At 40.1% G+C, this 16,259-nt stretch overlaps 1 protein-coding gene across 1 annotated transcript in view; it reads right to left on the reverse strand.

Annotated features, from left to right (window-relative positions):
• Nucleotides 1-7,039, reverse strand: part of MGAT5B (alpha-1,6-mannosylglycoprotein 6-beta-N-acetylglucosaminyltransferase B) — a 76,949-nt gene extending 69,910 nt beyond the window's left edge. Inside the window, exon 1 of the mRNA XM_075177748.1 lies at nt 6,890-7,039. The gene's annotated coding sequence lies outside the window, so the exon portion shown is untranslated. The remainder of the gene's footprint in view (nt 1-6,889) is intronic.
• Between the last annotated feature and the right edge of the window lie 9,220 nt (nt 7,040-16,259).

Below are 16,259 nucleotides of genomic sequence, written 5' to 3' on the forward strand. Positions count from 1 at the left end.
GACCATAAAAGATGCCCATCTCATGCCCTTGTGGATAAGCTACTAGGCCCACTAGAGGAAGTCTGCTATGTGTTCACCCTGGACCTTAGTAAAGGGTACTAGCAGACTTTTACCAGGGAGGAACGGGAGTGCTCTGATTTAATCACTTTATTTGGGCCGTTTGAGCTTACTGCTATGCTCTTTGGAATGAAGAAAGCCCCAGCCACCTTAAAGCGGAAGTGGATCACCTCTTGAACAGGTATCAGAACTATGCCCAGGCCTACCTGGATGACATTGCCATCTTCATAGCGACATGAGAGGAACATCTCAGGCATGTACCACCATTTCCAACAATTGCCAAATGGGTATGGCGTAGGTACTATACTTGGGGCACCAGATTGGAGGAGGCAAGATTTGGCCAGATACAGCCAATGTCAATCTTATCATGAACCCACATAACCAAAAGCAAGTCTAAACCTTCCTCGGGACGGCTGGGCACTATCGTAAATTTGTGCCCAGTATAGTTCCAGTTTCAACATCTAAGAAGTATGCCAAACAGATGAAATGGTCCCCATAGTGCGAGTTCACCTTTACTCAGTTGAAGGCCGCCTTAGCTCAAGTACCTCTCCTAGTTGCTCCACATTTCCAACGACTGTTCATTGTGCAGACCACGGCATCAGGTTGTGGACTTGGACCAGTTATTAGCCCGGTAGTGGTGGGCGGTCAATAGCACCCAGTTGTATACCTCTCCCAAACAGTAGTGGACTGGGTGCCCCCCTATGCCACTATGAAGTACTGCCTTCCCATAGTGTGACCTCTCATGAAGCTCCAGCTGTACCTGTATGGGCAAGGCATTCCCAGTAGTGACAGACCATCATCCACTAATCTGGCTGTACAGGACCACAGAAGACAATCAATGGTTGTTGTATTTTGGGCTCACAGTTGAGCAATTTCATAATCTCCCACAATAAGGGCTAGGATCATGGGAATGCTTATGAAGTGTCTAGCAAAAGGAAATAGACCCCACTTGGCCCAGTCACTGCTCAGAGGCAGGACAACCAGAGTCTGGGTGGTTTTAAGGAGGAGGGAGGAATGTGGTAAGATCGAGGTGCACAGCGCATTCTAATAACATTTATAACCAGTAGTAAGTCTATAGGCGCATGATAGGAAAGGGTCCTGACACGGAGGGATAAAGAATATTGGAATAAATGCCCTAATTGAAATACTTCAATCCATATATGTTCTGATGAATTGCTTATTATTAGACCTACTAATTCGAACAAGAGTAAAGCTATATATGGCTGAACTACATCTAAAACTCTGCATGTGCAAGTAATCCTGCAATTTTTCCAACTAATGTGTGATTAACTAAAGCATCATTTAGTCTTTCTAAGTGTTCTATAAAAGTGCAGAGCAGCTGGGAGGCAAATTACAGAAGTTTTGTACAGCTTCAAAAGATTGTAACATGTAATAAGACAGAATCATAAAAAAAAAAAATCCTAGTTCGTGTCCAGTATAAAAGCGATCTCAGTCCTATGTAGCAAGTTCCCCACGGTGCACTGCTTCTCAATGTCCGTTCTCACCGCGTACTACTGAATAGTAAATAGAGTGCTGTCCTCGTGGAGAACGTTCTATGCAGTGTTCATTCCTGCAGTATTCTTTCTATGTTTCAATAGATGGATTCATTTCACGCAGATAAAAAAACAAAAAAAAGATTTATTACCAATTAAAAAAAGGTTACAGTTACATCAAGGAAGAGAATAGATTGCGTATCCTAATACAGTGTGTGTTATCCCTGACCCAGCAGTTCGAAGAGTGGTCAGAGTTCCTGGAGTTCAAATCTTCCTCTGATCGTACAGCGCTGATACTGCTGTTTCAAGTATAGGGAACCCCGAGACGTCAAAATAGCTTCCACAACTGTTTGAGTGGTTGACAGGGTTTCCCAAACCCAGTCCTCCCCAACAGTGCAAGTTTTCCGGATCACATGTGACATAATTAGGACCACCTGTGGATCTGTTACAATGTGTCAGTCAGTAATGAATACACCTGTGCTCCAGCAAGGAGATATGGAAAACCTGCACTGTTAGGGAGCCATGAGGACTGAGTTTGGGAAACCCTGGTGTATGATCACCCCGATGCGTTTCATCGTAACAACTTCCTCAGGGTTTTGATCTAATGGGCCAATTTATTAATTATCGGAGTTTTGCCTGGTTGTTATTATCTTTTATTTGTAAGGCGCCACAAAGGGTGCACAGCGCCACACATAGAGCTTGGCGAGACAGTACAGGGTGACAATACACGGCATACAAGATAGTACAAAAAACTAAATGCAGTAAGAAAGTATAATAAGTATAGACAAAGAGCAATATGTATGAACAAATACCAATTTAGCAGAAAGAAGAACATAGGGCAAAGAGGTAAAAGTGAATTCCAGTGTAAAGATAGGAAGGGAAGGAGAGAGGTGGGGGGCGAATAAAGGGATGCGCCTGTGCCCAATAGAGTGGGCAACACTTATAGTCAGGGGAGGGCTAGCAAATTTTAGCCTGGGGGGCAAGATTCGACTTTAAGGATAAAAATGCAGGTGGCCCAATGACCCAGCCCAAGGTAGCCCACTATTGGACCGCGGCACGGGGAGCAGATGCCCCCCAGCCCAGCCCAGCCTGCTTACAGTTAATCATCATCATCTGACGAACAATGACAGATGATTTTTCGTGACCATTAAAAAAATCATATAAATAAAAATAAACTCCCCGGCACTAAATGTAAGTACAAAGTCAATAGGGTAAAAGGGATGTAAAGTTTATAATCATATATATGCAAGAAAGATAAATGAGCCAGAATATTCCTACAAAAAAGTATGATAATGAAAGGATACATAAACAAGCACAAAAACATATAAAGTATAAAAATAAAATTTAAAATAAAAATTGTCTGCTGACAAGGGTGTAAAGAAAAAGTGTATCCTAATAATATGCATGCCTATATATTTTTTACATATATTTTTTCTGGACTGTGATCTTGATTTTACACCCTTGTCAGCAGACTATTTTTATTTATATGTTTTTGTGCTTGTTTATGTATCCTTTCATTATCATACTTTTTTGTGGGAATATTCTGGCTCATTTATCTTTCTTGCATATATATGATTATAAACTTTACATCCCTTTTTCCCTTTTGACTTCGTACTTTCATTTACTGATGGGGAGCTTATGTTTATTTATATGTATCTACTTAGGGAGGATTAGGGATCTCCTTTCTACCTCCCCAATGTTTGGCGGCTTAGTTTAGGATCCAATGGAGAGTGCTGGTATTTCTTCTTCTTTTCTGTTCATTAAAAAAATCATACCGGAAAAGGGCATCCGACACGAGGCTGTACCGGTGAGGATTTCATTTACCATAAAAGTCCGATCACTGCTGCAAAGAGGCTTTGCGCATGCACGATCCAAGGTCACGCATTCGTAAAGCAACTTTGCAATAGGGACTGGAGGAGAGAGCACTTAACCTGGGTGAGGGATCTCGAAGGATTCAATGGCTAACGCCATCTTCAGACAGCGTTAGCTATTGCGGGCAACTTGATAAAATTGCCCAGACCGCAGCCCCTTTGAACATTATGGGGACTGCAGTTTAATGCGGTAATGTTCCTAATGAGGCGATATCTCCGAGAACCATCTCATTAACCAGCTATTTATTTATTGTTTCGATGTTCGAGCAAATGTGTATTTGCCTTTGAATAAATGTGTCTTGAACCTTTGAATAAATTTAGATTAGGGGCTAGATTTACTAAGCCGCGGGTTTGAAAAAGTGGGGATGTTGCCTATAGCAACCAATCAGATTCTAGCTTTCATTTATTTAGTACCTTCCACAAAATGATAGCTAGAATCTGATTGGTTGATATAGGCAACATCCCCACTTTTGCAAACCCGCAGCTTAATAAATCTAGACTCTGATGTTTTTGAAAAAAAAAAATCATGTTCACTGTTATCGTCAATACTTTTCTAGTAAAATAATGACGGTATAGTGTGTATGCTATTTTAGAAGGGACACTGAAGGTTATTTCTAAGTTGTTGCAAAACTGCAATAACTCATAGTAACCAATCATTTTAACCAGTGGTGAAAGTGGGAGTGCCATATCGCCACTCCTCCTACTGCCGTCATTGTAAAACCAAAATCAAATTCATTTCACTTACATTACCATTACAATGTCCATGATGCCACTTCTAAATGTCTACGTCGACGACTAGGTTTAACATAAGTGTCACCACAAGAGCAGAGGTTTCATTCATTGCTTGCCATGCCTTAATGCACATTACGTATACTGTATACTAGTAGACTACCACAGCAGGGGCAAACACAGGATTTGTAGAGGGGGATTTCCACACCACACCACCAGTGGGCGTGACCAGCTTGCATGGGGGCATGGCCATTATTTTAGACAGTGCTTGGCTGCTCTCCAACTTTCCCTGTCCCCATAATATACATGGGCAATGCTGCGTGCACTACTATTAGGTGCATGCAGCTCTCTCTTTTCGAGCAGAGCCATGTGAAGCGGGGGCAGGGTCCAGCCACCTCAATTATACAGTGCCCCAGGCTTGGAGGGGGGTTTCCAGGCACTAGGACCCCCCCCCCCCCTCCCTTCGGTTTGCCTATGCACAGTGTCAGTAATCTCATTGTAAAAAGGGGTATAGTTTTGTCCTGAGAAAGTGGACTTTCAAGCTTAAGAAAGAAGTCACAAATGGCTCTGCAAATGGTCCACATTTGGTGTGACTTTGTCAGGGAGTGTCCCCTTTTAATAAGGGCTATATGCTCTGTAACAGAGTCTTCCTATTTTCTCCTTTACCATAAAGCAGGAAATGTTCTCCTCAAGCCACAGTGATGAGATATGTAGATGTGTAGCTTGGGTTATATCGATTTACTACTTATTATAGGTCTGCCCGGATGTGAAGCCCAAACAGAAGCTTTCTGTAGGTCATAGCCATCACGTCTTTGAAATAACCTGGAGCAGCCTGGATTTTGGGCAGAGCAGTTGGTGGATGGCATCACATCTATGTAAGGTTACTTATGCCCAATAAATCTGATGTGATGTGTTGTTGATATTGTTGAGTGTTAGCCGTTCCTTTGTAAGGATATTGTATAATTTACGCTCAATAACCCTTCTGTAAAGCTTCTTCAAACATCTCCTCCCATTCCTTTTGTGTAGGCAATTGCCATTTGGTAGAAAGTTATTATTAAGGAATGAGATGCTGCTAATATTTAATAATTTTGTATATTATTCAAAAAGAATCATATCTGAAAGACTGGCATCTACAAGCCATGATGTTATACATACTGAGTACAGGTCTCTCTCACAGTATATCAGTACTGTACATACAGCAAATTAGTACTAACATGCACAGAATGTCAGTACACACACACACACACACCCCCCTCATACACAGTATAAAAACATACTCATCAGTCACACCTGCATAGTATATCAGTAGCAAAAAAAAACCAGAATATCCAGTACACCCTCTGGTCAAGAATATACATGAAATCAGTTCACTCACTACTTACACAAACACTTAATTAATAACTCTCACATATGTACACATGCCTCCTATTCATACACAGCATATCTGCACACATATCTCTGTCAAACATAAACACCAGTCATATATACAAACACATATCACACAAGCACAGTACATCAGTACACACTCCGCTCTCACAGATATAATAGCAATAAAATATTTCACATGTATGTACAGAATATCAGATCACATTTCTCAAGTGTATACAGTATAACAATATAAACATACCTCTCACATACAGTGTATCATGCACATACAACTCACACATATAAAAGTATATAAATAAAAGCATATCACACTAATATAATGCATACACAGTAAATCAGGATACATATTTTTCACATATATACAGTATTGACAATACACACTTAGCATATAAGTGCCCATACACTATATGAACACTCTGTAGCATATAGTAGACTATATTACAATAACTTGTACATCTTACACGTACTTATTAAATATAGTGCACAGTATTATATTCACAATTCATTGCATGTTATTCATACAAATAGTATATATAGACATATTAATGTACCATATGAATATATAATTACATACTATACATAGTATTCCAGGACTAACAACTCGCATGCAGTTTATTGTAATATTGGATTAGAAATACATATATAACATATATGAAAACAGTATAATATAATATTCAACTATCACAGTCCAGGTAACACTCTGACTGTAAACAGTATATGAGCACTTACATCTCACCTAGTCAGGCACATTCTCATTTTATGACAGCACGTGACGTTTACATATAGACACTATCAGCATCTCTCAATACATCAAAGACAAATACTTCCCGTATTGATGCAGCGTATTAAACAATAGGTGTCTCTTGCAGAAGCCACAAGATGTCTCGGATACATCCAAAAATATATGGACATATACATTCAAATGAGCAGAGTATTTTGTGAGTTATATTAATACTAAACGCACATTAGCAGACAGCTCACAGAGGTATATTATACCACAGCATATGCCTCTTACAGTACATGTAACTCTCAAAGTCAATATACAAGAAATCCATATACCTTTTCTACCTACAGAAAGGCAAACACATTATCCTCCTGCAAAATAATGACATATACACAGGCTCGTTTACCTCTCATCAGATCAGATACACAATTACTACATCTACAGAACAGGTCATGACACACACACACCGATCAGGAGTATACTATATTCTAGATATATAATCATCATACATGTACAACAAACTAGATGAGAGCAGGTCTTCACGTGCACCCTGCACGTCTAGTGATCCATCCAGGCATCATCTGCCCACACCACATAATTACACACAGGTAACCAAATAACTCACATACCCAGAGCTGTAACTCAGCAGCAGAGATTAGGTGACAGACCTATTCATGGGGTGGGCAGAGGGTGCCCCAAGCTCTCCTCCCAGAAACCTGCCCGTACCTTCTTACCCGGCCGTGCGCTGCACTCTGCCAGCTGAGTGTAGGGGCTGCATTGTTTCCAGCGAGAGCACCGGCTGTACTACACCTACAGCAAGCCCGCCACCTGCCGACAGTCCGACGGTACTGCAGGGTCCATATCAAACAGCCTTAAACAACGAGAGTTTTAACCAATTCAAAACCATGATAAAAAAAAGAAGCATTCTCAAGAGAGTACACTGGTCTCACGTTCAATCATACCAATCTATACATACTGCTATAATTATAGATTAAGAGCAGAGTTACCACTCAATAACCACGCACTAAGTTATCTACATTGCAAATTATCCAAATAGGTAGATAAGCGGGTTAAAAACCATAGGCACCATTGGTTAATTTACAGGCATAACAGTGCACACAGAGTCCCAGCCGTTTTCTATAATCTGTTGCCAACCAACCTCAGATCACATTTTCTCTTGTTTTACATAGACCCACAAAGCAGGCAGACAAGAGAGGGCCTTGTCTGTGGGTATAAATACCATTGCTTCTTGTTGAGGCATAAGGTGTGAAGGAGAGGTGAGATCCATACACAGCCTTAGCATCTATAAACTAGCACTCATTAGCATTTCCTCCCATCTCCCAGCTGACGCCAACACTGTGAGTATTTGAGGACTAGGGTGGAGAGGAGATAAATTTAGAAAAGACCCGTGAATCACAGTGTCTATATCCTGTGTGCAATGCATAGGAATACATCGAATGGACTAGATTGTAACGTCAGCAGGTATCCACCCCCTACCCTTTAGATTTTGCATTATATAGGGAGCATTGGGCTTATTGATGTGGATTTACCTCAGGTTTTATCGATGTACAAATTGTATTGTTAGGGCAGTGGTTCAATATTTTCACTTCTAATTACACTGTATTATGGGCATTTTTTTTTCTACACTAAAAATCTGTAGTGGATGAGAATAACAGTAACCCTTATTTTTTATAGTATTGCCTGTTGTACTACTGTTAAAACTACTCTACTCTTAAAATCTCACAGGCTAGATAGAGAAGAGCATCTAAAGTTTTCATTCTCTGGCTGATTTAGAACTGGACACATGTCCATTTGCACCACAAAAAAAACAGGACTTGTTAGAAGTTTGGTGTTTTGCTATGAGAACACCTTAGGCCAGTGGTTCCCAAACTGGGTGCCGCGGCTCCATGGGGTGCCATAGCAGTCTCACTGGGGTGCAGCGGCAAGTGCCGGTGGTAAGCAAGGCGGGGCCAACTTGCTAATTATTTCGGTTTGGGGGTCCCTTGAAAACGTTACGGAGACCTTAAGGGTGCCTCGAACTGAGAAAGTTTGGGATCCACTGCCTTAGGCCATTATTTTGAGTTGAGCTTATCTTTAACCTGTGCCCACTGCTTGGCACTGGTGGATCCAGACTAAGGCAATCAGGGCATTTCCCCCCAGCAACAATCTTCTTACCTTGCGGCCAAGAGGTCCGATCAAAGGGATGGAGGGGTTGGGACCCACCAATCAGATTGAAGAAGGAGCATGGCCATGCTAAATCGTCTTCAGAAAAAGTCTAGGTCCACCCCTGCTGCTTGGAGAGGTGGCTCTTACCTGTGTGTTTAAGAGAGGTCATTTAAGAGGCGTATCTTTGCGGGTCTCCTAGTCCTGGGGGAAGTTTCCAAAGTGGATGATGATGGCAGCCGTATTTAGCTCAGAATATATCTATATACAGTACATTTAAAGTTTTGCATATGTTAATATATGGGCAAATCAAAATATTACCTCAGAAACCTGTGTATGGACACATTTTTGTGTGTCAAACAATTTTATGTTTAAACCAGGCCCTAGTTGTTACAGCACAAAGCGGATCTACAAAAAGTGATGTATGTAAAAGCTTAAGTAAACTACATCTAAAATGTGGTATTGTATATGTAAATGCTACAAATAAGATCTAAAGAGCTATATGACTGAAAGTGTAGTGTTTCAAAAGATATTTGAGCCAATTCATTCTATGCAGACCACACATTCTGTACCAAAGGATGTTCTAATGTAAGTGATTTTTCTGTGATACTCCATAAGGTACTATGAGCAGCTTCGCTCATAGTACCTTATGGAGTATCACAGAAAAATCATCCATAAACACCAATCAGACTTAAAACTGTTCTTTACTATGATCTACAGATTTAAAAAAGGCCTAGGAACAAGTGGCTCTCTAGCTGTTGTGTGGCTACAAGTCTAAGCATGCACCACCACCATAAAGCTTCATTTGCAGTGGTCAAAATAATTTCTCACTCATAAACATCTACAATCTAATACATTACCATCTATTGGACAAATAGCACAAAAAAAACCTCTATTTACCACTAGTCAGAGCACTTTGAATCCTGGCAATCCATTATATGGGATTATAAGCAAAATGAGCAGCACCAAAACCTGACGTAGGAGTGTGATAAAGGATGGACAGATCCAGTAGGTGTAAGTGCAATATAAAGTAATTAAACAAGAGCACTTGTATGAAAATGTGCACTGCAGGCTTCAATAACATATTAGAAATGATCATACATCCTTTCTCAGTTCACTGCTTTCTTATTGACTATTACTGCTGCAGAGCAGGCACTAATGGCTCCAAAAGTGTTGCAGAGCAATTGATATATCTGGTGTTAAGGAGACTAGATGCTAATTGTACCATTTACTCCAGCACAAGCTGGTAAGCCTGGAAGGCATTACAATGGGATGGAATTCATCTGCTTCCTCTGCATGCAAGATCCTGACCGTGAAGATAAGAAAACACACACAACATCAAGTTGTTCACCAGTTCTGTATAAAAGCAATACGTTCCCCTTGTTACAGCTTCATATGAATGCTTTTCTATGCTCTAAGATGGGCTGTTGTACCCTGATGAGTGCAGCAAAAAGGTGATTTTTATGGAGCTAGCAAGTTTTAGCTCTGGCTGATCTGCAAATAAGGAAGGATCAAAGCATCCCTAAGCTTTACACACAGTTTTCTCACCTTAGAAAAAAAAGCTGTCCTCTAAGATCTACAGGCCTCACCTGCAAAATTACCCTTATCCATAACGGCACCGCAAGTCGTTTTATTGTTCTTTATCTCTTCTGCATGAGTAATAGAAATGGGCAATAGGAATAGAGGTCTTAAACTGTGAATGTCAAAAGTTCCTGTACTCTTTGAGGCCCTGTTGCTTAGGCTCCACCGTTTCTTAATCAAGGTGATCATAGTTCTGGAATAGTGGTGGAACTACCATGGGTGCAGGGGACATGGTCACTACGGGGTCCGGCGGTGAGGGGGGGGGGGGTCTGGCAATGTTGGGTCCCACATCTTTGGCTCCCGCAGCGGCATTGACAAGACTCTACTCAAGTTTTGCAATGGGGCCCGATGATGCCATGTTGTGGCCATGCTCTTAGATGATTCTCCTTCCTTGTTACATATGTGGTTTCATATTTTATTACCTCTGTACTCATGAAGTTTAGTTACATAAATGCTGTAAACCCTATTAGGACCCATGATGGTAAATTGCATTTTAGCGCAAGGTACCCCCCTCCCCCACAACCTCAGTTACCCTTCTTCAATGCATTGCTGCTCTCTGCTGCATCTTGTCTTCATTAAAAAAGTCCAACATTTTTAAAATCACAGTAAACTTACAGCTGGAATAGAATGGGAGGTGCCGATTGATTCTATGTTGCAAAGACTACTCTCCTGATGTTGCAGGTCCTGCTTCATTGTCACCCCACTTTTGGTGGGCACACAGATCCACAAGATTCCCAGGGATTCCAGATGAAGGATAGAACCTTTGCCAAACCTCATAGTCCTCAAAAGCTCAGTTTGGCCAGTTCAGCAGGAGCCATGACGCCTTGCTAGTCTTGACATTCCGCTCATGAGACCAGACTCTCTCTCTAGTCCCTCAGTCTTTCATCCAGTCTCTTGTTCTCCTCCCTCAGGGTGGCACTTGTCTTCTGGCTTCCACACTGGAAGTCCTTATCGCTCTGTGCTGGGTCATATATCAGTTGCTGCCCACCTCTGCTTCAGACCCCTGCCAGCTGGATCCATGCTGTCTGCTGTTATAAGGTTTACACAATGGAAACCCCAAAGAAGCCTAATCACAAGTAACTAGCAAGTGCATTGTTCCTGGATCTCAAACAAAGGAGCCTATTCTCTGGAGATCAGACTATTCTTCTTTTGCAGACTGGTATTAGTGCAAGCATCAATTGCATTTAACAACACAATGTATATATCCATAACATAAACCATGGTTTAAATATATACATAAACATAATTGGGGATATCCGAAGAATAGTGGGTCCTGGGCTTTATTTGAACAGGCTGGTACCCACCTCTCCTGTAACCTGGTGAACATTTCTGTGTACCAGGATCACAGAAAAGGGAAATGAGGGTAAGAAGCAATATAGTCATACACTATAATCAATGAGTCCTTCCATAAGGACAGGGGATTCCATTGTGATTGTGAAGTATGCATCATTTTCACTCCAGTGTTCCAAGCTTGGATATAACAGCAGTTTTATTATTTATAACACTTTTGTATGATAAACTTATTACTATGGAAAACATTTATAACCTAAATGAACATGATTCCATTTCCGTCTACATTTTTGGCTAAAGCTATCGTTATATCATTATGAGCGATGACTTTAATTTAGTTTTTTCTCCCAGTGCAGATAAGAAGTGTCACATTCTGCTCCTGCATCAGGAACAAGCACAGGGTTTTACAGAGGAAGCTCTGTATTTGATGTTCACCCCAAAATTTTTGCTCACCTAAATATTTATATTTCCTGTATATACACTGCCCTGGTAGAGACTACATCACACTCTGCAAAGGAGTAAAAGGACTTCAGTAGTGGTAGAAAATGTTGTTACAACCGTCTATTCAGTGTCACTCCTAACATTTCTATTGGGAAGATCAGTATTAAAAATTAAGCCAAGCCACAGACCCAAACTCAGATTTGACGATGCAGAGCCCATTTACTACAAGGTCATTTTGTTTTTCCCGGAGGTTATTACGGTAAATTTTACCCAGCTTTCCGTTAAAAAAAGCAGGTGTTGAAACTACCGTAATAACGGTAAGAGTGCGCTGGCCGCGTCTTTTTTTTTTTACAGTAATGCAGCCAATTGAATTCCCCCCTCCCCCTTTAATGAGGACGACAAGAGCAGTACATTTGCATAAACCTGTTAAAGTTAATAATTAATGAGACAATCGGTCCAAAACTCCTTTCTTCTAGAAAATGGGCCGTCAGCTTCATTGAAACATTTTCATTCATGATGAAGTGGTAACAAGCTTATATGGTATAGCGAAAAACTGCTTGATACAAAAGCCAAACAATTTGTGCAAGATTTGTATGCATACACTGGGCCTGATTCATTAAGGAAAGTAAGGCAAAATTGTTATTTTTTCCCTGGACAAAACCATGTTACAATCCAAGGGGTGCAAATTAGTTTATTATTTTGCACACACACATGCTTGATAGCTTTTTTTTACACTGAAATGCAAAGTTGACCCAGATCACGCCTTACCCCAACTATAAATCTGCCATCACATTATAAATTTGCCTCTCCCCTCCAATGCAACATGGTTTTGCAAAGGTGCAAAGTTACTCATTTTTTTATTTTTTATTTTGCTTTACTTTCCTTAATGAACAAGGCCCACTGTGTTGGTTTATTTTTACTATTTTGTAGCTTTTTCTGTCTTATAATTGAAATTGCTCAAAATCTAAATAAAATTAATGGTGAAAGAAGGGGAAATCAGGAACTGTTGAACTGGACCTTTGCTCTTGTCGGTTTAAATTACAGTGAAGCTGTAATGGAGATGACTAATCAGTAATCTTTAGCCTCTTTCTTCTCTCTCATTCTGCAAATCGCATCTATTTATTTGTTTGTGTACCGTAGAAATGTATTAACTGATGATGAACCAGAAAAGACCAACAAGCAAATCGCCTTTATTATTAAGTCGTTCTTAGAATACTGGTACCATTATATATACGGTTGGACAACAGAGATTTTAAAAACTAACGAGTCCCAGTTGAAAATCTGTGTTTTGCAAGTTCTTTTTTCATTAGGCATCTAGGAAATGGCATAATGATGCAATATAAAACACCTGCGCAAAATACAATGATTAGACATTAAATATTTCAAACTAATATAAGGAAATCTGACTGCTTATTGCTGTCAGTTTTATGACTGAGTAAAAGTATTAAAACCTATAGTATATTGGACAAAGCTGTATGCTTGCCATTCCCATTGCTGAAATTTTACTAATATAGTCCCAAAGCCAGGAGTCCCCATATTTTGTGACAAATGAATTATAGAGAGCTTGCATTCTCCCAGCTTCATGATTTATAGTTATCCTTTAATGTTGGTTCTTGAACAAAATACCCACTTACATCTTACACCACAATACAAATAAACACACAATACTAACAATGATATATCTCTTTAGTCTAGTCATCTGGTGCTTTATGTTTATTGATTGAACAAATCAGAGGGTGTTACCAGGACAGATCACGCCGTGTCCTAAAGTGTCACTATTTTCAAATGTTGAGAGGTATGTAAAACTAAGCATGCATTTACATTATTTTACTTACCTATATTTCCTTTTAATGGCTATGTTTGTATGGAACTGTTTGCTATAGGCAACATTTCCATTTTTTTCAAAACCGCAGTTTAGTAAATATACCCCTTAGTCTCTAGTCTTCCTGGAAGGACTTCTGATATGCAGTCCCTATCTTCTTGGAGGAGCAGGAACAGGACTTATGATATTTAGGGCTCAAGTCATTAAGGAGAGCAAAGTACATAAAAGGAGTAACTCTGCACCTGGGCAAAACCATGTTGAATTGGAGGAGGGAGGTAAATTTAAAATATAGCGACAGGTTTGTAGTTGGGGTAAGGCATGTCCTAGATTAACTTTTATATTTCAGTGTAAAAATAAAGCCATCAAGTATTTGTGTGCTACAGCCAGTATTTAACTTATATGCAAAATAATAAACTAATTTGCACCCCTTGTATTGTAACATGGTTTGTCCTGGAGAACATTTACTCCTTTTTTATGCTTTGCTCTCCTTAATGACTCAAGCCCTTAGTCTCTAATCTTCCTAGAAGAGAATGAACAGGATTTCATATCAGAAGTCTCTAGCCCTCCTGGAGGAAAGCGAACAGGACTTCTGATATGCGTCTCTAACCTTACTGGTGGAGAGGGATCACGGTCCTAGCTTTACTGGAATTCCTTTTAAACAGTCTGCATAGGCTATATGTCTGACACAGGTCCATAGGACCTCACTGCTCTAGATAATTGATTTCTACAAGAGTTTTCACACAATCATCTGTAAATCCGATAACGGCAAGAACTTTCCTTTATCAAAAGGAATTTATGATTTCTAATACCCCTTGAAGCACACTTAAAAACCATGCCCCAGCGCACCATTATGCATATATTTTGTATGGCCTTTGTTTAGCTACTTAATGTATGATGCAGAAAGCATTTTTCATGAGTAATCTTTTTCTGGTTTATGTGTTCTGTGTATGCCGTTGAATAGGATCTGAATAAGCAAAACAAACGTAAGGATGGCTGCGTGACTTGCTGCCATACTTTGAAAGCATATCATGAGGGAGCTATCGAAGAACTTGCCCTCGCTCCTATTGAGGTTGCTCTTATCTCTGTTGATAAATAATTAACCTGGTAATTAAATCGGTTCTTGTAGATAGATAGTGGGGTACGACCATTTTATTCCTTATTTTCAGCAGCATGACCGTTGACTAGTTTTTGATGATAAAACACATAAACATAAAAAAAAAACCTCGTTGTTAATGCTGGCCTTTTAATTCACAAAACATTAACCTATAGCATATGCTTGCTGTTTAAGTACAGTCATACTTGGCTCATTCAACATCAGGGCTGAGAGGAGTTAATAGATTTTAGAGCTGGGGTTGGGTGCTCGCTCTCCTGTGGAGGGCACCTTGCCAAGCTTGATATTCATTTGGTTGTAGAATGTGGGGAGTAAACAGCTCCGTCTCCATGGGAACAAACTCTTCCCCCAGAGCATATTACCGCACAGGGTTTCTGCCAACATGATCCCTACAGTGCTGTGTGTGCACCTTACTGCTTGATACAGCTCTGCTGGCTATTTTTGTGGTGTTCCCTGCCCCCATAGTTCAACTACGACACCTCTAATGTAAGTTTATTAGGGCACTCCATTCCAGATCTAGGCGTAGACACGAGCTGTTCTTTAGGATGTATTTTTAATATATCCACTACAATTGGCACCCTGTAAAGTGTAGATCACTCTCCAAATCTTCTTTGTCAGCCCCAAACTTTTTAAATTTTATTATATTATATTTTATAAATTTTATTATACAGCAAAACGTTTTTCCATCATCATCATCACCATTTATTTATATAGTGCCACTGATTCCGCAGCGCTGTACAGAGAACTCATTCAGATCAGTCCCTGCCCCATTGGAGCTTACAGTCTAAATTCACTAACATACACAGACAGACGACAGAGAGAGAGTGTGAGACTAGGGTTAATTTTGATAGCAGCCAATTAACCTACTAGTATGTTTTTGGAGTGTGGGAGGAAACCGGCGCACCCGGAGGAAACCCACGCAAACACGGGGAGACCATACAAACTCCACACAGATAAGGCCATAGTCGGGAATTGAATCGTATCTGGACCTCGCAGTTCTAGTTTTAACAAAGAAATGAGCCAAACAATAAAAGACTTGGACAACTGAGCTTCAATGTGCATCGTAATATAATATAGGTGCCTATGACTCTAAGGACACGTGTAAAAAGCACACTAAGGGATAACGCATAAAGGTGATGGATTTTATTTACTTATTTGTTGCTGCAAAGAGACAGAAAACAGAAATGTAGTTGTATAGCTTGGTGGCTCAGCACAGGTCACTGGAGAACAGATCTGACCTGCACTGTATCCATTTAATCCATTAAAATTTGGAAATTCCACAGAAAGAGAAAATCGTGAGCTGAAAGAGGGAACCTGTGAAAATGAAAACTAATACCAATGTATACAAATTCCATACCTGCTGGTGAACAAGTGCATAATTTTTTTTCTTTATAGTTTGAGTAATAAAATGTATTTATGGATGTTTCTGTACACGGGGAACTCATCAGTGTCAACCCTTGCATCTGCTCTGTCATGAGGGAGTCTGTCATATACTGATGTCGTCTTGGCAAAGCTTGTCATAAGCATTGAAGCTTCAGTGACAATGAAGAAATATGTGAGCAGGTTGCATTTATTAAAGGTACAAGAATAC

Source organism: Mixophyes fleayi, chromosome 6 (assembly GCF_038048845.1).
Source record: "Mixophyes fleayi isolate aMixFle1 chromosome 6, aMixFle1.hap1, whole genome shotgun sequence".
NCBI lineage: Eukaryota > Metazoa > Chordata > Amphibia > Anura > Limnodynastidae > Mixophyes > Mixophyes fleayi.